Source organism: Andrena cerasifolii, chromosome 2 (assembly GCF_050908995.1).
Source record: "Andrena cerasifolii isolate SP2316 chromosome 2, iyAndCera1_principal, whole genome shotgun sequence".
In the NCBI taxonomy this organism is placed as follows: Eukaryota; Metazoa; Arthropoda; class Insecta; order Hymenoptera; family Andrenidae; genus Andrena; species Andrena cerasifolii.
Window position 1 is genome coordinate 12,002,668 of NC_135119.1, and position 27,974 is coordinate 12,030,641.

Sequence of the window (27,974 nt, forward strand, 5' to 3'; positions counted from 1 at the left end):
GTGCAGATTTCCACTTCAGCTCGGAGAATAAAGCTCGCCACCCTAGATCCGCGAATAATCTCGACCCGAACGAAAACACAGCATCTCATTTCCCGTGTGTCGCGACTGATAACCATCTCCGGCACTCCCGTTTCGTGTCAAGGCACCGTGCGTTGCGCGCTCCTCGCGGTCTCGAATAATTCGCAACACTATAACAATGGGCGTCCTGCAAATTGCGAAGTTCGCCCCGAGCAACAGAATACGACTTGTAACTTTTATGCAAGTTCCGCCGCGGTACACTTCAAATTCAGATCTGAAGGTTGGGCCGCGCGTCCTCACTCCCACAATTCAAAGCGCACTAATCGTACGAGCCTTCTTCTACGAGTCCAATGTCAGCCGTGCAGCGCGCGCTCCGTAAACTCGGCTCTCGCTTGCCCGTACGTCACGTCACCTTTAGCTTTGGACGTAAAACGCTGCCGCGCCGCGTTTCGCCCCCGTGGATTTACATTGTCCTATGGTAGGACGTCTCAATCCCCGCGCATAAGTCCCGGGGGAAAGCATAAACGTGAGCGGGCCAGGTCGCGTTATCGCGGCCCCTGGCCCTGCCCGGGGCGCGTGCATCATTCCCGCTCATCATTTCTCGGGAGGGGTGCACGCGACGTGCCGCGTAGTACAGCGTGCATTACAACCCGAGATCCCCGCTCCACCTTTGACCCGCGAACGATGTCAGTCCGTGTCGTACGCGCGAGGATAGCGTTGCGGGCCGGCCGCCGCTATAATTCGAACACGGCCACGGGGCACAGGCACGGCAGGCGCAGTGGAAACGGATGACCGCTCCTAGAAAGTAAGCGACGTGGTACATGGGAGCTCGTTACCGCGAGAAAGACACTCGCCGCGTTTCTCCCGGTACGAATCGAGCCGCTCCTCCGCTCCTGCGAGGGCCCGGGCAGCAAGCAACTGCCACGGCCACTGCCTACCTGATCCCACGGCCAGATTTATTGGCGCGCGGAAAACTAATGGTAACACTCGAGGGATTCCTCTAGGATGCCCTCTGCGGGCCGTACGCGCGCATGCTGCACGCTTCAAAGTCTTTGAATGAAGCTACAGGAACCTGGGGATCGCGGGGGCTGATTTAACGCCGGCTCTTACCGCCGGATTCGAGCGCTCGGGGAGTCGATTCCGCGCGAACGGAAATCGAGGAGCCGGGGTGCTCGGCGACGCTGCATTGGAACGGCTGGGCTGGGCATCGCGGAGGGAGCTCGCGATGTAAATGTACGCAACAATTTTGCTGATTCGAGTGCCTCGGCTGGGAAATACGTAGCGGAGGGTGATAGCGCGGCGTGACGTGGAAAAGTGGATAAGTATGTCTTACGGAGGGACTGGCCTTGTGTTTTCTGATTCGATCCGACACCTAAGGTGATCATTAGGCTGCACACGCGTCGGAAACGGTCGGTAACCGATGATTTCAGGAGAGACCGGGTTTCAATATTCGTTGTGTTGCGCTCACGCGAGAGATCCGTCGATCGAGGTTTAGGGGAATGGAACAGATTTGAAGAAGTTGCAGCAAAAGGGGTGTAACTCCACTTTTGACGGTTTTTTTTTTAGTTATGACGTGTAATATTCGGGAAAAAATCTACATCGTTTGGCGCAAGTTTGATGCAAATCCGAAAACAATTCAGCAATTTATTGCAAATTTTGGACTTGCATCCATTACCGTTTTGTGCAATGCGAATGCAGGATAACAATCCAGTGATGTACAGTCTATCAGAATCGACTGTGCACTGTTCCTTTGCCACTGAAAAAGGCAAAATGTAACGACGTAATGCAGTTAGCTACCAACTACGTCCCACATACCTAATAAGCAGCCTTTCTATAAGGCTCTCAGATGGCGTTGACTGAGGATGATGATATTTCCACGGATAATGATAACGAGCAGGCACAAGAATAATGTTATTTTTTTATGTCTACAACAAATTTCGACGTAGGGTAAACTGCACTAATGCTGGCACTGCACTAATCATTCGCACTCCTGATTAAAAAGTCGAATATTAAGAAGTACAAGTTTAGAAAGTATTTTTTTACAATTTCTTATTTTTCTTTCACTACAACACTGCAAAGTCCAGTAGTTGAACTACAAATTTTACATCTGGCAACACCACAAAGTGGGACAATGGGCTGAGTTTTACGTATTTTCTTAAAATTTTGATAAGGGGTAGGTAAGTATCTTTTGTCGCTTTATAACTAAGTAATGGATTGAAATACAGATTTACTAAGTGTTGTAGGTATTTAATAGGAATGAAATAGTCTATTTAAACACTTCAAACTTCGTTTTTAACTACATATGGTTTTCTATATAACTTCAAATTTTAGGGTGCCAATGATTGTACCCTTATGCCTATTTGTATTTTTTATTGAATATTTTTAAAATAAAAGACTTAATAGGGACTCAAGAAGTTTTATTTTTATAAGAAATCCATAATCATTGATAGTAACTGAAAATGAAGACCATATAAAAACTTCACAAAAAAATATAGACATTCCAATTCGGATTTCTGCTTAAGATGCCAATCATTGTATAGTTTACTCTATTTCTTCCATATTTGATTAACCCTTCGTTGGCACACCTCGTTTCTCGATCAACTTCGACATACCTGGGTGGCTCACACCCAGAGCAATTTTTGAACAACTGCCATTATCATCTAAAGAATCCAATCGTCATAACAAAAATCATGGATCAGTTTTAAGATCTCCAGAATATATTCCAATATTTTTTTTATTGAAATTTAATCACAGTTTTTGTAAAAAAATTCTAGATTACCACATGTCGAGAAAAAACGAAGAAAATCTTTAAATAGTTGTAACTTCTACAAATTTCAATATTAGAAGCTGAAAATCGACAGAGTTGTTGCTCGGATACAATATTTTGAGAGAGAAAAATAGTTTGTACGTCAGCTTTGGAGAAAACGTATTCATTTTGCATATAGAAGGTACAGAGCGTCAAAATCAGCTTATGTGTGACTCACACCCAGAGTGTCAACGAAGGGTTAATAAAGCAATAATTAATCAATAAAATCTGTTCCTTATTGTGCATAATTATCAAAAAGCGACCGATTTTTTACTCTTTGGTGCAAGACAGGTGCAGCTCCAGACTTGAAACATTCCCCAAAAATAGAAATAAAAACTTATCAACTCAATAACTACTACGTACTATGTGAAAATGTATATTTTTCAATCAGTGTTCTCCTTTTAATGTTGTGTCGCAGCAATAATTTTATAAAAGTTTTTTCCAGTTGACTTGAAACCGGTAAAGGTAGAGTTGCCCCCTATTTGTGCAAGGTCTTTATTTTTATTATTAATCTTTGGCATTAGCGGTGCCGCGTGTAATTAACGCTGCAGGAAAGACGGAGTTAGAAGCTTTTTTTCGAGGCGTTCTAACTTCCCCGTCACGGCTAAGCTTATATTCTTATCATTCAATCTGATTGCGTTTAAGTATCGAGATCATTGATAGGGGGTTTTAATTTATTCAGCTAGAATGGGGCTACGTGTACCCGAAAAACCTGTTTCACTGCGAGTTTTACTATACGGATAACTGGTTGTAGATAATTAAGAATAATGAGCTTGCGCAAGAGGGAGTAAGCTGTTAGAGGAAGGTGTTCCGTTGTAACGAAATGTTGTAAATAATCGTTAGTGCATCCTGCGCTTATACGCGCACGATTTGTGCTCGTCCCATAGAAGATAAGCCTTGGCCAGCCTTTGCCTCGTTTGTCTTTAGATTTAAACGCCTGAGTAGATGTTAAACGCCGGCGAATCGTTGACAATGGTTATGGTTTCTTCTGTGTCGACTGATTGCGAATTACTACCCCGTACTTCAACCCGGCACTAAAGGATCCAATTTCTCGAAAATTGAAATCACAAAGAGAACCCTTCGCGTCGCACTTCCACCGAAGGATACCAATTTCAATACTTCCTTGAAGGTGAAGTATTTTTCAAACGAGAATAGGTAGAAGATCGTTCCCTTCGCAAATGCAATTATGCTCCTTCATACTTCCCGCCATATTTCACCACCATACTTCCCTGTACGCGCGAGGATTACCGAATGCAATAGATTCGAGCCGATGCGTTATTAGGATCGTAAATAAGTGCCGGGAACGGCTATCTAATAACGCTAATTCTTAGGGCTCACGGGGTGAAATTTATCGATGCTTAGAAACGCGGTTTATCGTTTAACATCCTTCCTCGATATCCCGCGCGAGCGTGGCCGCTAAAGGGCCTGGAAAAGCAAAGTACACCGAGGCGTTCTCGGACTTTTGCTGCACGGTCGCTAGGTTGCGGATAATTAAGGATAATGGAGGTGCCTGGGGGAAGACGGGAATGGATGAGGTATTCCCAAGTGATGGAATATTATGAATAGTACGTTAGCTCGATACCGCCGCGGTATTGGTCATCGTGGAACTGGTTCTAACTTTTTATAATAATTCGTGCCCGCCGCGATGGAATCTCCGCCGCTCGTACAGACCTTAAAGCGCCTATCATTATTAGGTATAAAATAACGCATCCGGCGGTTTTGCGGCGGGAAATCGCGGGACTCGGGTTTCCATCGGCGCCGATCACTCTTTCGCTCGTGATCCCGCTGGAATTTTAAACGTAGTCGGTGGGTAACGTGCTCTTTCTGGCCGTACCATTAGCGTTGCGTCCGTTATAATTTGACGAACCCGGGCAGAGCGTTGGGGTGTTATTGTTGCACCGTGCAATCGGTGACTTGACACTTACGGGATGCTATTCGAAGGGGGGAAAAGTCGAACGAAGTATGGAGACTTTAGTATTCCTTAAGCTGGTCGTTGAATATTTCGGTGCTTTTGAGAATTCCTGACTGACCCGAATAAGGAAGACAGCAGCTTTTACGGAGCAATTCCCACGATGTCCCTCGGGTAAATCATTAGCGACATTAATCACGTCAATCTGCCATGCGTGTTGCGTTATAAATAATCAGCTGCGGAGAGTGTTCGCAATTTATATCGCGAGAGCTGCGCGAGATAAATCTGCTCGCCAAATAGATGCACTCCGATCACTCCGTCGGCGAAATAGTCACGGATTATGCGCTGCCCATTGAAACGTCGCGTTATTGTGTCGTTGCAGACGTTGGGTCAGGCCGTGCGAAGAGTAACGCAATTATAGTTCCTCTGAACTTGTTTCGCCTGCAACTTGCTCGCCTGTGCATTCCAACTTTGGATTTCGATCATCTTGCAAATAATTACTCGGAAGATTCTGATCAAAATTTTGGAGACTGTAAAACATTCTTAGGAGCATTATTTTTATTATTATTATTATTATTATTATTATTATTACTAAATTAAACGGGTGGACACCCTTTGGTTACACAAATGCAAGTAAAGGTACAGGAAAAATGAGCGAAGTTATCAGCAATAAATAGCTGTACTAAAGTCATGAGGTCATTAAGTCATGTTTATTATAAAAAACTATACAGAATCTGTTGCGGAAGAAATCGAGCTGCCCGAGAATTAGTGGTAGGCATTCAGATAATTACGCGTCAATGTTACCTCATTAAGACCGTTGTCCCACGAGCGATTATGGCAGTCCCCTTGTCTGTAAACCAGTTTAGGTAATTCCGTTTCATTGAAATTCCGCGTCATTCATCATCGCGGGGCGGGCGTTGGAAGGCAAAGCTTCCGATGACCTCCTGCGCTGAAATAGTCCTGGATGGGAACAGGAAGTGGCGCCCATATCCGGCAAGAGCTGCTTTCATCGTCGCCCACAATGAAGCCGAAAGCGCGGCTTGCCCGTAATCCATTGTGCCCGCGTCCCCGTTTCGAGGAACCTCTTCCCCGCAACGGCGAGCTACGAATCGCCTCCCTCGATCGCGATAAACTGGAAGGCGAACGAAATTTTCGCTCGTCAACGGAAGGGGATACGTTGCCACCTTGCTTCGGAAGAACGAACCGCAGCTCGCTCCACCGTAACACTTGCACGCTAATCACAGAAAAATGATCTCTCGCGTGGCTGCCCCAGGGTCGACGCCGATCCACCACTGTGATTCCCTTTCTTTTTCTCTGAGATTACACGGCTGCGCGCGTGTTAATGTCAATCAGCCATCATTGTCGGGGTGCGTTATGAATTGTCATTCATCGAGACAGCTGACGACGGCTTGTTAGACCTGTACCGCAGCCCTCGTGCCTTATAATTTTTAGAAGTTGTGGAAAGATTGAAAGGAGAGATTGAGAGGATTCAGAGGAGGGCTTTTGCAAGTTTTATCAGCCCCTTGAATTTGTACCTACGTTTGCTGCAACGATTTGTATCTCTGTGGAGCATATTCGAGGTTTAAATTCGTTTCCTGATATTCGAGGTTTAAATTCGTTTCCTGATTTTAAATGTAAAGCTCGGCGATATATAAGGTTACATTATGCGTCACAATAACTTTCTAGTTTCTTAATGTTAGTTAGTTTTTTTTTTTTTTTTTTAGTCATTTAGTTAGTTATTTAGTTATGGTTAGGCTTCTAACAGTATTGTACTGCAGCCTCGCCATTTGCTCAGCTTGTCTTTATGTATTATTTTCTTCTCTGGATGTGTCAAGTAATAAAGACGAATAATAATAATAATAATAATAATATTCGAGGGAGGTTTTTGATTGGATTCTTTTTCTGCGCGAGATCTTCGTAGATTCTGTAGTCGAAGAGCGTTTTGTATATTCCAAATTGCTGGTGCGCCTATTGCCAGACGAAAGGCATTATCGCGCGCAGCGATCCGCTTCGAAAAAGCGAAAGCAGCGTAACGTGCACGTGAGGTCCACCGCGAGTGAGCAACCTATCGAACCGCTGATCTAAATTAGCTCTCGAGTGGCCGTGAATCACCTGCGTCAGGTAGCTTTGCACGTGCATCGCACGATTCTCTGCTCTTCCCCGGACCACCTAATTTTTTCGTCCCCTTGGAACGTGTAATTTTGAGGGAGCGTTGCGGCGTGCTCGATGCCAGTGGCCTTCTCGGAGCGTTCCCCTGAAATTAAAGCGATTACTTCTTAGCGAAAAGTGTATGGTAAATCGAGCGCTTAACATTTAGTCGAATTATCGAGGCGAGCCCATCGCGATGATGAGATCTCGCGCCAGGTATCTAGAATGAAATTCTTACTACCTGCAAAATTCTCCTCCGCTCTGCTACCACGTTCTACGCTAATCTATGAAATGGAAAGTAATCTAACAGGTAGCTATAACTGCCTGTCGAGCGCTAGGTTTCCTTATCACGCGTAACGCAGTGGGGAAGTTATGCAAAAGTCACGTGACAGTTTCATAGCCGCGAAGTTTTATTCGGGGGAACAGGAAGATATGAACGTCCACTCTCGAATTCTGCCGAGAACCCGCCGCTCTTTCTCACGGTTGGTAATGATTTATTTTCGAGAAGCATGTAGGTTACACGGGCTTTTACTCGCCGGTATGCGAATCTCGGGTTAGCTGGAAACGGGATCGGTTCTAGAATTCGCCTCGCGAATATTTTATGTCGTTCATGCAGCGAGAATTGATGCCTCGGTTAATAAATATGGTAGCCGAGGAATTTCATTCAGCCGCGTTGAATTCTGATGAATAGAACGGGTCAGCGACGATGGAAGATCGTTGGAAGCGAGGGTCAGAGCGTATTTATCGAAGACTACTTCAAACTAATACGGTGGAAGCCAACAAACTCTGAACGATCGACCAATTCCCACTAGTAATATATATATATGATATATATGACGAAAACTTCGAAGCTCTTCAAACATGATTCTTGATAGGTCTTGAAAGTCTTGGAAATCTTGAAAGTCTTGAAAGTCTTGAAAATCTTGAAAATCTTGAAAATCTTGAAAGTCTTGAAAATGAATATCTGGTTGCCAAAAACTAGCCAGGTTGATCGGCCAGAGGGTCACGCCAGAGTCGCAGTTTACGACTGAATTGTCCCGCGAGTCAGCGGTGGACATACATAGGGGTCCGAAACTTACCAGGACTTTGAAGCAAGAGTTTCGAGACTTCCAAGACGATCAAGACTTTCCAGACTTTCAAGCTTTCAAGACTTTCAAGACTTTCAAGCTGTCGAGACTTTCAAGACTTTCAAGACTTTCAAGACTTTCAAGACTTTCAAGACTTTCAAGACTTTCAAGACTTTCAAGACTTTCAAGACTTTCAAGATTTTCAAGACTTTCAAGACTTTCAAGACTTTCAAGACTTTCAAGACTTCCAAGACTTTCAAGACCTATCAAGTCTCAAGACTTATCAAAACTTATCCAGAGTTTTAAGCTTCGAATCATGTTCGAAGTAGGGCTGGGACTATTTGTCGAATTTTTCGGTATTCAAATATTCGAATACTTCAGTTGCTCAATTATTTGGCAAATATAATTCGAATACTGATGTATTCGAATAGTATGGTGCGAATTATAAATCAAGTTCTTTAGGTTCATTTGTCAGGGTGAAATCTTGTAAGCTAATTTTGACCCACTTCACACCATACTATTCGAATACATCAGCATTCGAATACACCAGTATTCGAAGTCTATTTATAGCATTCGAATACTTGTAAAATATTCGAATATTAAATTATTCGAATAGTCCCAGGTCTAGTTCGAAGTGCTTCGACGTAGTCGCCTCATATCCCATCACTAATCCCCACTGTGGGCTATGAAAAAGTAGAAAAGGACCTACTGTAACAGACTGCTCCTCGAGTTATGTCACTTCGCCGTTACTATTCAGACTCCACAAGACACTCGGCGCATCCTGCAATGTCCTCCCCATTTTTCCCCATCGATCGTTGGATTTCGCTGGAAGGGTCGAGCCACTCCGCCCTCCTCTTCGTACATCCCCGCGGCGAGAAACTTTTTCCTGTCTATGGGCTATTTATGTGTGGTCCGTTGGCTGGCTCGTTTCCTATTCCTCTTGTTCCCTGGCAACAAACAAGCGACAATACGGTACAAACCGACGTTCGTCCCGCTCGTGCCTCATTCCTCCGCCAGCAACAGGCACCGCGCCCGCCGTCGATAAATCATCTCGCGGTCGTTATACTTTGTCGCAACCGCGACGTTGTCCTCCGTCCCCTGCCGCCCCCGTGGCCGATCCGAGCGTAGAAGAATCCAGCCACGGAATCGAGAATGTGCATCGCGCGGCGTGACTATGCGGAAGAGCAACAAGATGATACGTTGTTTGATTTGTGGCGCTTAATGCCGCGCGGCGAATCTCCTCTCCTCTTCTGGGTGTAGGTGCGACCCGCTCGGTGCCGCGATCGCGATGCACACGCACGGCTGCACACGGGCACGGCGACTTTACTCCGGGGTTGTTTAATGATGGCCGATCGGATCAAAACCATCATCGTAGGAGAGGTACCGTTTCATAATCGGCGTGATCGATGGCCGAGCGTAAGATCCTGTCCGCGGCGTGCATCCTGATCCGCAGGGAGGCTCGAACCTCCCCACCTCCCCGGGCTCGTTGCACGCGAGAGTCGAGGGGGGGAAAAAAAACTCCAGCTGCAAAAGAGTCACGCGGACGGGGGAGGCGCATCAGCATTGCAAATCGTACCAAAGGCCTGCCCGTGCCCGCCGATTTCCCGGGAAAAACGTGACACGTTACGTGCCACGCTTGCTAATTAACCGTGATCTCATGCCGTTTCCATGGTAATGTTTCAAGTTATTTAGCGGGGGACACGTTCGCCACCGGGATTAATCGGGAGATATGGTAAAATTCGCCAGTTGCGACAGAAGCGATGTATCCGCGACGTTCGACGCGACTCGCGTTGTCGCTGGGAACATGGGAGGCGAAGTTCGCGCGGCAACGCAATCGAGGATATTGTATTCAATCGATAGCATTGCCATTCGCGCTGGCGCTCGATGCATTTCTTCTGGGGACTTTCTGGGAAATTTGCTGGCAAACGTTCACTCCTTGTGTTAGTTTATTCTGTCCCCCTGGGTAGTGGCGGATTTAAGAAAAAAGGCCCAGGTGGCAAACGTTCTGAGGGGCCCATTTTTTCGGAAAAATGAAGAGATAGTTTACTAAAAACTACAGTGTACAAAAAAATTTAGAAAAAAATATAGTTCTGGATAAAATCATAATTTCTTTTTGAAGACAGGGCCCAAGGGGGGGGGCTGCTGAGCAGGGGCCCATTTTTCGGGATAATAAAGCGGTAGTTTACTAAAAACAGACTCAGTGTAATAATACAGAAAAAAAATATACTTTGGATAAAATCATAGGGTAAGTCAGGGAGAGATGGTCCACTTTTTTTAAACAATTAGTACACCGTAAATTTAGTGGTTTTATAAAGGACAAAAATACATTTGCAAAAGGAAATACATTTAGATAAACAATTTAAAATCGAATTGAAAAAATAATCATACATTTAGAAAAAATAAAATAATATTGCAGTCTACGCGAAAATATAAAAAATACATGTTATGAGGTTAATAAGACGAAAAATTATTTCTTTTTCTTGCACAGAACTTTTCCACACACATTGATAGATATTTCATATTATACATATAAAGGGAATCATATTCGCTGTCGAAGTTCCAATACTTGAAGAATGGGAATAAAAAATGTTCAGGTCTGGGCGATTTTTACCAAACAGTTGAGCAGTTTTATTAGGTCGTATAACGATCGTAAAATTCTAAGTAATATTTCCTCCGCACGCAAAACACAACCGTAATCACCGGCTTGGCGGGGAGTTAGCGACTAGTCGCCGACAAGTCACCTTCGATTATATCATTAACTCCCAAGGATCTACTCCATTCCCACAAAGCTGATCTTCCGTTCACCGTATTCCGGCAACAAGATACTGCACCGATCCTATGCAAAGATCCGATCGCGCGTCTTCCTTCGATCGCAGAGCGACGAAGGTTGGAATGGCGCAATAGCCTGCCTTGCATTCTGCGCTCTGTCTCAGAGGTGGCGATTAATGATACAGAAACGAGTGAATCGGAGCTAGGCCAACCGATCAGCTCGCATCTGGGTCGCTCGTCTTGGAGATTCGTATGAAGGGAATGCGTGGGATAAAGTTATTCGTAACAGTAACCCTGATAAAGCGAGCCTAACAGTAATCTTCGCCGTGCGGATGATCGATCCGTTCAGCGTGCGTGAGATTATGTAGTTCTCAGCGAGAAATATGACCTTTGCAAGACTGCTGAGCGGGCTTTCTCTTGCCTTGAAGGGAATTAGTTTCGATTAGCCAATTCATCCTGAATGAGTAGCCACTCAGGGCTCAGCGAAATCGATTGCGCTTCACCGCTCTACATATTCTTCTCGCTTGAAATAAAAACGAGAAGACGTTTTTATCAGATCAGGCCTGTGTTTACAGATGCTTCCAGGCGGAGCTGTGTAAGACCGTCGATTGAAACGTGCGTTAACGTTAAGCACTATGGGGATGAATATGTATTTTCAGTGCCTCGGTAAGAGATACCAAGATCCTGCACGATCGTTGCAATTTGTATTCGTTGCTGTTGCAGCTCCACACCTTGGTCTAACGCTTAGGATGCGACGCTGGAAATAATCTTCTTTATTTATACAAACTGAGTAACGCAAGACTTCTATTTTTTTATGGACAGCTGTTTCGTTTATACTGTAGCGAAATTTTGAAATGAATTCTTGTTCTATCTGGAGACGCGGTGGCGTCTCGACGCCGAGTACAGGAAAGAAAGTACAGGAAAGACACCCTGTATATGTCGACTGTCGCTACCGCTATCATTTACTCGTCGCCGGGCTATTCCAACCTAACCTGAAACTTATTTCATTAATATCTCATCACCCCTGCAATATTTCCTAAATTTAAAGGCATTTTTCTTATGTAAACCGCATATAAGCTTTCAATCAAGACCAATTTCAAGTATTTTGAATAAAATGTTTATTCGTATAAAAATATTTATTTGTATTTATCATTACATTTATGCACGTGCAGCTCATTTTGATTTCACATCTTTTTTTATTTTATAATTATTATTATCTTCTATTTTTTGTGATTTATTTGATTTCATGTACTTGGCGTAATTTTTTTACTTTTCTGAAGTTTTTTAAGGAGATAGTGACTATATTTGGACATCTCTAATGATGCATTTCGTCGTTCGAATATTCGGTATTACAAGATTTCAAGGTCCTCGCCAGTGCCGCGATCGTGTCTCGGAGAGGCGATAAGGAATTCGAACTGTAAATCATTTATAATAATCGACAATTTCCTATCCGCGGCTGTAATAAATCTTATTGGAACGTCGCAACGCAAGCTTTCGCCGATCGTCGAGCTGAAATCAACTAAGGTTTGCTCAGACTACCTAATGCTCTTCTGCGGCGTCCCGTTCCTTTCTTCTGAACCAACGAGTTCATTTGTGCGGTACTAGGGTGCAATACGCTCGAATGTTTTCTCGCGGCATTGATTAATGATCGACGATGCGTTTCCGCTGGGTAAGCATTGTTCTTTCCACGGGAGAGAGGGTCACGATATCGAAAGTATTCGCTTCAAATTGGCTGAAAGTTCCTCGTTTTCTATCAGATAATAGCAGCAGCTAATGAACTCTTTGTGAAATGTTCTACAAGCTTTCGTTTAATTGGGGGTGTCAGTGAGCAGGGGAATTGCGATGTAAATTGCTAGAAATTGAATGGCTGTCGTCGAAAGTTGATAGATCGTAGCATAAGAATAGCAAACTGTGCGCAATAGGTGAAGGATTTAGACACTTCTCGTTCGGAGGCACACGGAAATTCAGAGCCACGTTTCAATCTGTTAATGTAAACATTATAACGAATGGAATTCCAACGAGTTTCGTGATCACTTTCGGGATGACCTGGAGCGCGCGTGTATTCGGAGAATCGCCAAATTGGGATGGATCGTTTATCCCCAAGGTTACTAAGAAAGGATTACTTGCGAACGAGCCGGTCCAGCTTCCAAGAAGCGAATTATTATGGAGATGGGTATCAAGCAAGCATGTTCACTGGTCCAGCCTACTTAAGGTTTTCAATATGCAAGTTCTCTACGAATTTGAACGAAGCATAAACTCGAACACCTGTCAAAGTAAATATTCCCCTGTGGACCTGAAAAAAAATTTACACCTCCACTAATTAGAAGAACTGGAAGCCTTATTTACCACCGTGTCTCCTATCAATTCCTCCTGACTTTCTTTTCCTGAGTAAGCTCTTTAGCTCTGCACGGTTCTTGGAACGATCCTGTATAAACTTGGTGGTCGTATGATTCCCCAAACGCCACTCCCCTGCGGTTAATTCCACCCCAAAGCTCGTGTGCCACTCGGACAGATAATAGACTTCTGTGGATCGCTTCCTCCGCTAAAGGATGTTCGATTGTTCCGATAATACGGGTGGCAGCGGCTCGGTTCCGCGTTATCTCCGCTAGGGGCTGCCTCTCCTCCCCGAGATCCTTCTCGCGTTCTTTCGACTCCCTATTATCTCGCTTTCCGTTTTCCTTGTTATCTCGTTTTATTTTCTCATGGCACCGTGCTCCTCGTGGCTCGGGGATCTTTTGATACTAATGAACGCGGCGGACGACCGTAGAAATCGTGGGACCGTGCCGCAGATCCGCGGCCAGATTATTTTCATCCAAAAGCGGGCTACAAAGCCGGGCTACATTTGGACGCGGCGAAACAAAGTAGAATGTAATTAGACGGGCGGCGATGTTTTGCGCCGGAGATCCGCTTGTCGGATAAACAGCGAAATAAAACAGGCGAATATTGATGCCCAAGCGAGATTCCGGATCCTATCCGCTCGTAGGCGTCGTTGGCTGGTGCTCGCGTTTGTCATAAATCTGCGCGAGGCTTGATGTATCATAAATAGCGGGGCTGTTCGTTAACCGCTTCTCCCAGGGATCCCGAGGAGCGACGGGCAATTAATTCCTTTTTTATTTATACGGCGAATTTTATTCAGCCGCGCGAGGTGGGGATCGGCCGGCTGGTAAACATGTGAGAAAAGCTGGCTCTCCTCTGTTACACGCATTTGTTCTCATTAAGCAAGCGTTCGCGCGCGCGCCGCCCGCGAGTAGAGATCGTAAATCGGACCTCCATATTTATTGCGCGTCGATTCGTATCGCCGGTCGCTTCGCAAGAAATTAGAATCGCGCATCGGGCGTCGCTTTAATCTGTGGCATCTCCGCTAACAAGAGGTACACCTCGAGGTTACGGCTGCATTCATCCGACCCGCGGGGCTTATCTGCCTCGTCAAACGATTCGAAAAGTCACGAATGAAGGATCGTGTCTCCCTGTTAAGACACGAGTCGCTGAACGAAGAGATTATCCCCCAAGGTCCACTAATTACGCTGACTCGGAACAATGGCCGCGGGCGGACGTTCGAGAAGAAGCGACAGGGACAAAGGCTTTATCGAAGGTTAGGCCCAACAATGAACTCGATCGTCCCAGGCTAGGTATGCAACAGATATCTTCTCTGCCCGCAGCGAATCCTCTTGTAATAGCTGGGTATCCGCTTCCCCTCGGACACCGTCCCCCTCCCCTCACAATGACGCTGGGACCATCTCTGATGTTATTCTAGGAATGAACTCCGCCGTGATTATCTTCCTCTAGGTATGCACGACCGTGTTTCCTTCCAACTTGTCAATTCAAACGTGATTCGAAGAGGCTATTAAGCTTTCGTTTAACCCCTCCTCCTCCGAATTCGTGCAAACTTAATCTTCCTCGATCTATCAAACGAATTTTCGCAACGTTGTTTTGGTGGTAAGGGTACTAGGCAATCGTTCCTGTCTAAAAATGAAGCATTTCTGCTTCAATTAATTACAAAGAAACAAATTGAAACTGAGACTTGTTCTCTGGCACGAAGTTTATTAATAACGTCATAAGCTTTAAAAAACATGTTTGCTTAGTCAAAAATATGCATTATATATGACGCTACAAATGGATTTTGTTTTGAATCGATTGGAACCTCCGTTTTTGAGTTATCGCTACAAAACAAAAGAAACATTTTTAAAAAGCCTCTTTAATGATCCATCTGTAGTGTTATATATAATGCATATTTTTGACTAATCAAACATGTTTTTTTTAAAGCTTATGATGTTTATAAACTTCATGCCAAAGATGAAGTCACAGTTTTAATTTGTTTCTTTGTGATTAATTGAAACAGAAATGCTTCATTTTAGACAGGAACGACTGCCTAGTATCCTTATGGGGCAACGCACGTGTAGGAGGTGAAAAAGTAGGATGGATTTGAAGAATTCTTTTTCGGTGGAGAAATAGTTTTATCAAAGAAACATTATATACATTAGAAAGGTCATACTTCTGTCTATATAATGTGAAATTTTCTTTAATAAATTCGGCGCAGAAGCTGCGTGGCAGCTGTTTCCGTACAACGGTTTTTTAAAAAAAGGCGTCTGCGGTAAGCATCATACCCTCACTGCTTTTGATCTGAAACAAAAAAAGAAAAAATATTCTTAAAGTAGACAAACAAAACTAGTACTTGTGGTAACCAATTTTGTTTTTTTTCCTTCTTTTTTTTCACAAAAGGGCGGGGGTTTGAACATAGAAGTGGACTTTACGACTGAAAATGTGAAAAGTGAAACGGTTGTACGGAAACACCTACCACGCAGCTTCTTCTCAGAATTTTTTAATGAAAATTTAACATTTCATAGACAAAAGTATGACCTCTCTAATGTATATAATAGTTATTTGATAAAATCATTTCTTCACCGAAGAAAAATTCTTCAAATCCATCCTACTTTTTCGCCACCTAGATGCATGTTGCCCCCTAATTAGCTCCATGTTTCACAGTTCGATAATGATAAGAGGTAAAGATTTAAACGTGTAAGCTTTGGGTGGAATTAGGTGCAAAACTTTGTCGTTAAGCCTAATTCCTCAGTGAACCTAAGCGAGAAGGATTCAGGTAGACGTGAAACGCCGAGCGCGACGCTTAAAGTCCCCAGAAGCTAAACAGGACCTACGAACCCCAAAAACAGTAGACTGGTAGCGACATGTTTCTTCATGGTATTAACGTCGACCACGCCGAAAATGGGACGCCTACCGTGTCGATGGAGAAGCTCCTCGTCTTTTTGGGGCTGGCCGAAGTGGTTCGTTGGACGCGGCTACTTGTTCCCATCTGATTCCCGTGTTGGACAAGCAGCTGCCGAAGAAGAGCGCGTTTCGCCAAGGGAACACGCACACGATGGGATTTCACGCTCTGTTCGCGGCTAAGTGTCGCGCCGAAAGCTCTATCTCGAGAATGTATCTGAGATTTTCTCCTGAATTCGGTGTCGGCCGTTTCATCTTGGGACTCGTATCCCAGAGGGGATTAAATTCCCTCGTGGACAAGACATGTGTGTGTTCTGCCGTGCGTCGTCTTCTCCACCGCCGGATCTCTGCCATCTGTGCCCGAATTTTGCGCCAAAAGAGACTGCGCGGTATCGCTGATTCACTGCTTTTCTCTATTGTACTTTGAGAACAGGTGTTCCACTCTCGTGATAATTATTTATTAGAAGACTCTGAGAGCACCTCCACTTGGAGAACATAACTCTGGACTGACTCCTAGGTCGGCGGACAGGTATTCTTATCAGAGACTCGTATTTTGTTATAACTGAAACTCCATAGAATTGTAATACTTAACATGATCATTTGCCCCGCACAAGGTGCGCCATTGGATCCAGGCTAGGGCCAGGATGCGCCTATCATACGCTACGTACGGGGATAATAAGGATTCCCTCGTGAATAATCGAGCCTCTCTAGGCTCTCGTGACGTGCTTAAACGTTAACGAGTAACGAAACTCCTCTTATCCTCTTATACGGGAGGCTCGAGCCCCAGGAGCAGCGGAGTCCTTACTTTCGAGCTGTGCACGAGTCGCGCTAGAGTCTAAGCTACTCCGCGAGGGAGGCGCGGGGACGAGACGCTAAAGTCGGCGAAAGGATTAATGTCCCCATCCCACGGGCTGCATTGTGACGTTTAAGAGGACCGTGAATCGCGTCGTGCCATGCATCACTCCTCGCTGGTACAAAACGCGTATGTACACAAACCGCGGTTGCATCTAAGCTAAGGCAAAGTTATATTAATGGCACCGCCATTAGTTCCACTGTGGGACACTTGCATGCTTTGCTTAGCAAGAGCACACCTCCGCTTTCTAGCGTCCCTTTCCCTTCGCCTTCCTGCTGGACTTCCTCTGTCTTTGTGCGTTCGTCCACTTTTATTCTGCCTTCGACAGCAACTGCACCGCTTTCCAGATATTTACCAGCCCCTTCGGTCGATCGAACGAACTTCGGGCGTCTGTAACTCCAGTAAATTTTACATTTCCGTGAGCACATATGTAATGTATCCCTCTTAGAAAACGCATCTGCTTGGAACAATGCAAAAAGTGGGAACTAAACTCTGAGAATTCAGTGAAGTGGAGCGCAACGTCCATCTCCGTCGATAGCGCGAAAAATGGTTAGAAAGGAATATGCGATACTTGAAGTGGACCACGAGCAACACGAGGTACAAGAGTCCCGAGACTTAAAAAGTGTACACTTTCATTCGAGTGGCGGTGAAAGGGGGTTCGGCCTGTTTGGAGAGGCTGGCTCGGTCGCATCTATCCTGCCAGCTCGTTAATTTCGCGCAATTAATTGACCGGACCATCCCCGCGACGATTGGAGAGTTCAGTGAACGTATCGAGGATGAAAAGGATTGTATGGCTCGAGCGGAATAGGTTCATTAGCTTGGAGCAATTAATTTAGCTCGCTCGAAGGGGAAGAATGGAGAGAGAAATTGTGTACCTTGCCTCTTCGTGTGTCTTCATTTTTCATTACGACCACAGCAATAACGTTTTCCTCTCTTGCTTCTGCTTGGAGCGGCGCTTCCTGCTTCTAGCTGGAAACAGGCAGGTCGTTAAGTTAATTTTCTCGACTTTGTTACTGCCTTGTGTAATGACAGTTTCAAGAGGAGCTTGTAGCTTTGTTTTGTACGGTTTGCGCCGGGCGGCGTTAGCATCTTCATTAGCATTCTTGCTCGCTCCTCATTTAGGGTCTGGCTTCTATATTAAGTGGCACAGGATCCTACAGGATAATTAAATCGAGTTTACTTTCGCAATCTTATTGCACGCGGGAGAAACTAATTCTTTATTACCTAAGTAGGTATTTAAAAGTATTACTCGGGTATTTTATTTCTAAATGGAATCTGAGGTGAAACAGTATTACTTTCCTCGATTAAAAGAAAGGTACTTCCTCTTATTTCATGACTTTCTTCATCCAAATTACTTTTAACAAATAGCATGCTGCGGCGCAAAAATTTCATTAATACTTTATCCTACTCGGCACGATCGGTGCATTCACCTTTAAGAGCCAGATGAACAGGCACGTATTAGGGTTCAATCTACGAGACGACAATAAGCATCCTGCTTCATCATCGAAAGATTCTTCAGGAGGATATTCCCCGCGTAATTACAGTCGTTTTGGAAGTAATGAAAGAGAAATTTCTACCGACGCCGTCCTAGCAAGAGAAAGGGAGCGGATGGTCGTCTCTGGAGATTCCAGCTAGACAATCTTGCTCCCAGCTGCAGACATTCGCCCCATTTTTCATTAGATTCCGTGTTGCACGGCAATTAAATTGCAAGACGAACTTTAACAGGGCGATCGTAATCTCTTCGGACAAAAAGGAGTAGGACTTAATGAATTTTAATTACCATTGCCTCTGAAAGAAATAAGGGTTCAGCTCCTTTGTGCCTCATCACGTCGGTTAATTCGGTATTTAATCCAAAGCAATCTGGGATTGAACGTCAAGGAAATAATTTATCGTTCCTGATCTCCTTGATCCCCAAGACAGAGCCGTAAAGTCTCTTCATAGTTCAATCTACTTACTTTTGCAATAGTCCCTATTGCTTTCGTCAATAAGTTACTCAATTTCGTACCTTTCCTCCATGCCACCGGTAAGATATCGTTGTATTCCGCGCTCACCTTGCGCGAGGTAAATTTGTTGGCCGCGTGTACCGGCTGTACTTTAAATTCCTGCACGTGTCACGTCTCGGGCCCGATAAAAAATCATATTTTCCATGAGCGAGCGTTCCGAGAGGCTAGATGCCGGCCACTTTTACGGGGGTTTATGGAGTGCACCTTTACGTAGTAACATTACACCGCGGTTAAGCGAGAGGAGCGACCAAGGGAGAGGTAACATTTCACTCCGGTTCAACGAGTCCGGCAGAAAAATCGTTGTGGTCTATGCACTGGCCGCTCGCGGAGCCGTAATATTCTTATGATTCTTCTAGATGCGATCGTTTCTCGCGTGAGAAATCGGACCCGCCACTAATACGAATTCGGCCGTTCGGTTTTCCTATCTTGATTTCAGTCCGAACGCCACTGGACAGCGTGCAACAACTTTAAACCTAGTGTTCCTTCTCGAGAATTCTTTCTCGAGAATTTCTCGAGAAATTTTATAATTGCGTATTTCTTATTTCTCGAGAAATACTATAATTTCTCGAGAAACTTAAGTCTAGGAAAAATATTATAAATCTCATTCATTTTCGTAAATGAATGTATTACTAGTTAACACAATTTATAATACATCTTATTAATAATATTAGTACCTATATGAATTCCAATAGAAAATCACAGTACAGAAGATTCGATATTATTAACTGCTGAACGTGCTCTGAAATTATTATTTAAAAATTTAGAAAAATTGTATACTGAATTAAGTACCTAATGAGTTTCTTGTGGCTATTAAAGAAGAAATATTGAAACGATTAGATAAGACTATTGTACCCCGTATAAAATTTTTGCACGATCCAGAATTTCTTCCAAAAGGGTCAAAAGATGCATTTTTTCATTTAACAGCCACTATAGATATTTCTAAATCGTCAAAATAAAACAATAACAGATTTTGCTACAAAAAAAGTAGATTCGCTGACGCTACATTAGACGCATTGTGCTATTTAAAAATAAATTTTAAAACCAAAAAGTAATGTTTCGCTTTGTACAAATTTTGTATTAAATAAATAAATTTACCAATTATATTTAATACCTATTTTTTCATTCACACAAGTTTTGTATAAATTAGACAGGAATAATCATTTACTTAAAGTTTTCTTGTGTTTTTGATAAAAATTATCAACATTATTCCAAGAATATAATTTTTGCAATATTTTCTTCAAATTCTCGAGAATTCTCGAGAAATATGATCTCATTTCTGATTTCTCGAGAAATTAGGAACACTATTCGTGCCATAACTTGATGTGGTCCTGATAAAAAGAATAATCTGAGCGTGCGTCGGCTTACCGATTTTCTTCAGATTTCATGTAAATTAAGATTTCCACTTGTCACCCTGTTACCTAACATTGGAGATATTAAGGCAGAGCCGGTGGGCTCCGTTGCCATTGAAATTCGAGACAACAGAACAAATTGCGATGTAATTGCACGCGATATGCGTTCGTTCGGTAAACAAGCATAGTCCAGGTGATCTCTCTCCCTCTCTCTCTCCCTCGTGCTCTGTCTCTCTCGACATTCTATTCCCTTTAAGGCTGCGAAGTCTATCCGGTTGCGTGTCGGCTGAATCTTACCCTTGTAGAGGCCGTTAATTGAAAGCCCGACGCGGTTCCGTTAATTGTGGAAAACAGGTTAATCGCCGGCCCCGTGTAACGAAGGGGAACCGTCGTAACGTAACGCTTTAGGTAATAATCGAGAAAAGGTTCGCCCGGCGACGCTGAATTTCTCGCAGCTGTTCCATGTTAAGACGATGGTTCTTACATGAGCATGTAACGTGTGCTCGCACAGGGGAAACTCAGGAGACGTTACCTACTGCCAAACGGACGGCGACGCAGTTTCTTTGAACGCTTAACAGCGTGTATTGGAGGACCCAGTGGCGGCTGAGTTAAATAGATTTATCATCCGGAGCTGTCACGCGAGAAAACGGTTTCCCACCGCGAAGGATGGCTGTCACAGGGGGCGAAGAGCTGCGTAGTCGCAGCAGGTATAGGAGGAACGCTCTGGGGCAATCTAATCCAGCGCATTCCAGCTGTCAGTGCACACGAGAGCGGCTAGCAGCCACCTAGGCACACCCCGCTCGTAATATGCAGATGAGAGTATAAATATGAAACATGAGATCACTAAGCCACCTACGGGCCCGCTGTTACACAGCCGCGCCGCCGCGCGTTGCAGCTCCTCCGACACGCATGTATGCACCGATGCACCGCGAATATGCGCACCGACGTGTATGCACGCGTGCACCATCGCTCGAGCCGGGCTCATCTCGCGGGCTCGTAAAAAGGCGGACCGGAAAACAGCCGGGGACAAGGGACTCGTGGGAAATGGGCACCTTTGTAGTTGTAGAATCGTTTCCCTAACGAAGCAAGGGTTGGAAGTTGGATGTTCAGGGTGCAGTAGCGCACTTAGGGTTCAATCTTGGTAGGAGACAGTTGATCGGATGAAAATACTTTTAATACAAGCTTAATAAAATTCATTAGGTGATTATAAAAATTTATTTCAGGGGGAAGCCACTGTGAAAGTTTTTCCCGATTTTTCTTTTTGTGCATTTTGATAATACGCGAGGTCTCGAAAATATACCTTGCACAATTTCAAAGTTGATCTCGAAAAATTCTGGGAGCTACGGAAGGCTTTGTATAAACTGCGCAGCGCTCAAAATCGAGTGCACGCATGGGTAGCTTGGTGTCAATCGCGCGAGAAGTTTATATCCAGGAATTCAAATGTATCTAATAAGAGGGATTATGAGCTTATCAGTTAAGCGAACAAAGTGTTTTGATCGAATAACTCATTTAATCGTAACGTTGAAAAAACATGTTGATTTTTTATACTTCTTCTTCCAGATGTCTTCTTAAGTCCGCCATTTCTTCAAAAATTAATATTTTTTTAAATCTGTGCACTTAACTGAAGTTATTGTAATGTACTTTAAGAAAACCTTCGAATTTTTCAATTCAGAGCAAACGTTGGAAAGTTACACGACCGCCCGTTTTGTAAATTTAGGAGCATAAAATATTAGTTAAATATATGTATTTTCAGTTGGTAATAAAGATTTTTCGTAGAAAGTTACATTTCCTTATAAACGAATGTCTTGAAAATAGCCTTTATTTTCGACCGTCACAGTGGCTTCCGCCGTTAAAGAATTAAAGCCAGTTTTCTTTTCTTTTTAAAAAGTTCTTGAACTCCTTCGAACGTGGTTACATTAACATCCTTTTTCCTTTTTCCGTGGGGGATGCCAGGGCCCCTTGCGCCACTGCCAGGGTGCGTGAAGTTGGAAATGAATTATTGCACTTTGGAAATGTAAGAGTGATTCTAGGCAAAGAAAAGGAATGAAGTGGTTAGAGCGTACTCATCTTTTATTCCTCTAGTTTTGTGCGTTGTAATTTACTTTATGCTGGATTATGTAAGAAAACGATAGCTTGCTTTGATCTATTCGGTACTTTCACGGCTTCGGTCTAATTAGACGGACTGCGTTATATTGATTAAGTAAAAAATTGCGTTCTTCGATGATCGTAGCGCCGTTTTCACCTGGCACGAAGCGCAGCCAGGCATCTGCTATTCTTTCCCCGCGATTCTCGTCCGCAGAACTGAAATCAGCCACCGTGAAGACGACGCTAACGAAAGTACTTTCCTCGTGCCTTACAATTTCAGGATCATAAACCAAGCTGCGCGTTCAACCAGTCCAGTTTCTCTTAGTTGCGCGCGATAATTATATCATTATCTCGCGAGGTAACCCATGCAACTAAATGGCGGACACTCCGTCGCCGGAGAATAGAGAAAACCATGATTTTCTTGCTCCTAGTTTTCAATGAAGTTCTCGCTTTCGCCGCGTCGAATTCGCGACCCGTGAAGCCGTTAAAGAGTCATTAGCACCGAATAAATTTCTCGATACGAGTTTCGTAATTCCAGAAGTCCATCCGTTAAAACGGTTCGGGTCTGGTCCGACCAGCAATCTCCCATTGACCCTGCTTAGGTTTACGGACATATGTTATATGCCCATTTCTACGAGCACTCCTCAAATTGACGGGTAACCGAAAATACGCATTTTCATTAAAAAATTGATTTATTAAATTAAATACAACTTAAGTAGGGTAAATGTAGCAGTAGTCGACTATGTATCAGTAGTTGACAATTTTTCAGAAAAACGTGAAAAATAAGGTTTTTAGAAGTGGCGAACTGTGGGTATTAAGAGCCGCGGTACGCTGTTGAAAAAAGATAGTACGTAGTAGCACTTCTAACAATCTTATTTTACAAGTTTTTCTGAAAAGTTGTCAACTACTGATACATAGTCAACTACTGGTACCTTTACCCTATATATAATATTAAGCTGCACGTCTAAATAAATTACTAATAAGTAAGAAGTATTTCCTCAGAAATTATCACAGAAGTGGTAACAATAATAACAACGGTAGGTCTACGATATATATTTCCTTTTTTTTATATGTACTGCGAATGTAGTTACAAAAGCATTTCCCTCGGTCAATAAAGAGATCCTTTACCTCCAATGAAAGCCGGGGATATTTCAGCGACTCGTGCCGGAGAATCACTAATCGTTACATTTCCATATCCACTGATTCGAAGTCAGCATCGATGACGAACGATTGTGCCACGTCTAGTCCCGACTCAGCGATTTGTCATCGGTCCTTCGGCCATTATCAATCCGTAATTGTGCATTTCAGGACTGTCATTCCGAGAGAATCGTAGATCGAAGCAAGGGTTCAGTTCGTACACTGTTGCGACAGGCCGCGGTGTAATCATACCGTCCGTATTTCAATAGACGCGTCATCGATGAACAATTCTTGGTCGTAGATTTTTCCGCTGCCACGAGGATAAGCCACCTCGAAGGCTTACATTTGTATGGAAGTTGTATAAGCAGAGCGATGTGAAGGGAGAATATGATCGTAAACTTCTTGAAATCGGAAGATAGATGCGCGAGTGACGCAACTCGCGAACGAGCACGAAGTTCGAACGTAAGAGGACCGCGCTGGTGCCAGCGTCGAAGTCACCGGCTGCGGTAGTAGCCAGACGTGGTCACGGTTATGAAATCGGCTGCGACGCAACGCGGCGTCAAACAATGTCCAACGATCTGGCACGACCGGTGTGCACGCGTGCTCGCAGCGAGAAGTCCATCTACCTGCTTCCAGAGACGGCCAATTGGCTCTGAGCAGTTCCGTTGTCGTTGGTGCGCCCACGTGGCCTGGCTCAGATACATCGCTGCGGCGGGATGTTGCTAAAGCTAAGTGGCACACGCGTCGGATTGATTGATTTAAACTTGAATACAGCGCGTGGAAACGAGCGTGGTGCACGCACAATCGCCGCCTAACGACCGCGCGAATGATAGCTGGCGGTGCTCGCGCGATAATTATATCCGTGGCGTTGAATTTAAGTGGCTGTGACATCGATAATGTTACGTATCGCGGCGGTAGGCACTTATCGTCGATTAAAATCGATTTGCCGGAAAACAATCGGGGAAACTGATTGCAAGCGTGCTCCGAATATGATTTCAGATTAGAGTCGTTGTAACTTCTGTATCAGACATCGTGCATACTGATTATACGTTTAAGTCCTTTAAGGGGGGACCCCACCCTGAAGCCACTAACAAAAGACAATGTTAGGGCTTTTTTTGTTTGCATAAATAAAAATATAGGGCTTGGATTTTTTATATAGTTTTAAAGCGAGCTTTATTTTGGTAGAGATTTTTTTTTATGAAATATTGTACAGAATGGCGGCGGACAAAATGGGTTCTCGGAGGACTGCAAAGAAACTGGCCTACACTCCCGGGAATGATTGGATTATTTGCGAAGGAAATACAAAAAAATATATATAAACTGCGATACTTTATCTTCCACCTATCGTAGGATTTTCTTAAAATTCGAATTATTTTGGAAATTATAGCAGTTTCAAGAATTGACTTTAATTTTTTACATAAAAATTTGCACTGAAATGCTTGTAAAAAATCCACTAATTTGGAATATCAAAAAAATCCTACGCTAGGTGGAAGATAATGTATTCCAGTTTATATATCTTTTTTGTATTTCCTTCACAGATGATCCTGCCATTCCCGGGAGTGGGGGTCAGTTTTTTTGCAGTGCTCCGGGAAGCCATTTTGTTCGCCGTTATTTTGTACAATTTTTCATTAAAAAACAATTTCTAGCAGAATAAAGATACATACTTTAAAACTGTATAAAAAAATCGAAACCTTATATTTTTATTTATACGACCAAAAAATCCCTAATTTTCCCCTTACACGCTACTTTTTGGCTTTAAGTTCAAGCAATTTGCACACCTATTATAGATTCACGAGACTTAATGCAGACATGAGAATCGGGAGACAATGCTCGAGCCCCATACAACCCAGTCCCCGAACCCTACATCCAGGACATCACGAATTCGTTAGAATTCAAAAGCTCTTCAGAACCCCAGGTCATCTTTCATCGGATGTCACTGATCCGTGAATGTCATCTGTGAGGTCTTACAGGTCCGAGGCTTTCTGAATGGGGTGTGACGAATCCGCTACTGGTATACACCATATGGAAGTCAGCACTTCATCAATCCGACGTCGATTTTATTGTATGAATTTCAAATGACCCGAGGTGAGCAGAATACAATCATCATTTTCTGTGCCACCGATGCATCATGGGCCCGACCTTACTCATTGGTAGTCCGAAATCGTTTCGCGGGTGCTGGCATAGGAGTAGTCTTCGATAAAACTTTCACGAACGATTCTGGTCGATGCATAGAGAATGTGAGCAACAGTGTTGCGATTCTCTTGACTAATATACATCAGTAGCGCACTCAGGATTGAATTTTGGTGGGAGCCGTGTTGATCGGATGCAAATATTTTTAATGCAAACTCAATAAAATTCATTAGGTAATTATAAAAATTTATTTAAAAAATGAAATCCAGTTTTCCTTTCTTTTTACAAAGCTCTTGAACTACTTCAGACGTGGTTACATTAATATCCTTTTCCCTTTTTCTTTGGGGGGTGCCAGGGCCCCTTGGCTCTCCCTCTGGGTGCGCCACTGATATACATACCTACCTACGTAATTTGTGAAATCTATGCACCGTTAATAAGAATCTCCTTTGTTTAAAACTACTTTAATAATACCTTTTACGCATACCTGAATGCGTTTACCTAAGCATTACAAAAATTCCGCCCGTTTCACGATTGTCTTCGACGACTGATTTTGTCGATAACGAAAATGTGGTTTCTCTTCGAGGCTATGTGGCACGAGGACATCCTTTGTGACAGTCCGTTGTCACCGAGCTCCGTGCGATTCACATTGCGGTCAGTGCCGCGTATGCTGTTAACTACACAGTGTTCCCTGGAACACACGAATTCGTGACTCATTTCATTTAACCGCGGGTCAGCTCGCCGATCCGTGCTCGTCGCGTGGACAATTTTCCTGCCGCATGTCTCATTCACGTGATTACGGTGACTCTTTATGGGCGCCGTATAAAAATAACTCGTGTTTTGATTTTTTTTCACCCGGGCAATTATGCGCTGACGTAAGTCACAGCTGCGCGACGCAACACACGACAGGAATTTTAAAAGCAGACGGTGCTGTAAGGAATCCTTGCGGGTATCTCGGAAATGGAGGAAGTTGGGCACGGAGTTATCGTTCTGGTAGTTCCGTCTTTACCGAAGCAACGTTGTAGAATTTCTGGGCTAATATGGTGTGTTAATATTGCTTAGCAGATGGGAGCTCGAAGAATATTGAACGCGATACGAAATTATAAATTACTGAACAAGTTTCGAGAGCTACGAAATTCCTTCGTGGCATTTGTAGAGGATACCGCGGATGGTAAGCCAGTTTTTCAGTGTTTGTTTTTTAATAAATTATGTGGACGAAATATCGTTAAAACGGTTAGTATATTTGATAGGGCATACATTTGGCTATCTCATTAAATTATTAAAGTTGACTCAATATGACAACAATTAAGCTGGTCAACCAGCCTCATGATCGGGGTTGGTAGACTTACAGTACGGGGTAAGTTGACTATAGGTAGAATCAGTTAAGAAAATGTTATTAGCAACTTATCTCAGTGGTAATAAAATAACACAATGTCACAAGAGCTGCTTCATTATAAAATACAAACTATCTTTCTTTCATATTTTAATAATAGGCTGAAAATTGTTTCAACTTAAACATAAATTATTATGAAACAAATAAAAATCGCTTTCTGAATAACAAAATAACAATTTAAACCTTATTAACGTTATTAGTCACTCTGCCCCGACCGATAATTTTGACTTCAATAATCTATATAAACTACAATTATGTATAAACAAAAATACTATGTTAATAGATCGTCTAATAAACAAACTTTAAAATAGTTCCTTAACTTTTATTCTATCGTAACTATATAGAGCGTGAAAACATCAAATCTTTGAGAAAAAATATTTACTTACGTAGTTAATATTTCGACAAACGCTGATAACTGTTAAAAAACGTGCTACGCGGGGTCGGACATAAATGCAGGGCATAGTAGAAGTGACTTTTTTTTACAGTAAATCTTTCCGCAGTAAAGCATATGTCGGTGCTAAGTTATTAACAATTAGTCAATCTACCCCTTGAGACAACCAACCCGGGTCTCCCCTACTCGAATATGCAGAGCTATTTCACAAAATACCCCCCGTATAGCTGTGCCAGCGATGCAAGGGGGGCTGACGACGACGAAGGCTGCTTTCATAAGCGGAAAGTGAATCTATAGGTGCGTCTTCTTTTGGTCCTTTTCGCCCTTTCGGATCACGAAGTCTGTACGCTAATTGATCGAGTCCAAGCACGGTTCTACCGTTGTATACACGGATGCCCTTAGGCCCTGAACGAGGATAATGAAGATGCGCGAGCACGACGGTTCCTAGAACCTCGATCCTTCCTTTTCTTCCTTTCCCTCGATGCTCTTCGACTTCCCCTCTTTTTCTACCCACCCGTTTCTGTCCCCCCCCTGCATCGTGCCTCCTTCAAGATACGTTTCTTCTCGAGTCTACGTTCTACGCTGCGGGAGAAGACTCGAGATTGCGTCCTGGTTCCTCGAAGCCCTCTATAAATTCGGCTAATAGACGGGGATCATCTCGCCCCTGGCGAATTAGATGGGCGAGAATCGCGCCTAAAA

General features: G+C 43.6%; 1 protein-coding gene across 4 annotated transcripts in view; it reads left to right on the plus strand.

The window, feature by feature from the left end:
• Nucleotides 1-27,974, plus strand: part of LOC143378817 (uncharacterized) — a 224,597-nt gene that overhangs the window by 42,057 nt on the left and 154,566 nt on the right. The gene's annotated exons all lie outside the window — the stretch shown is intronic.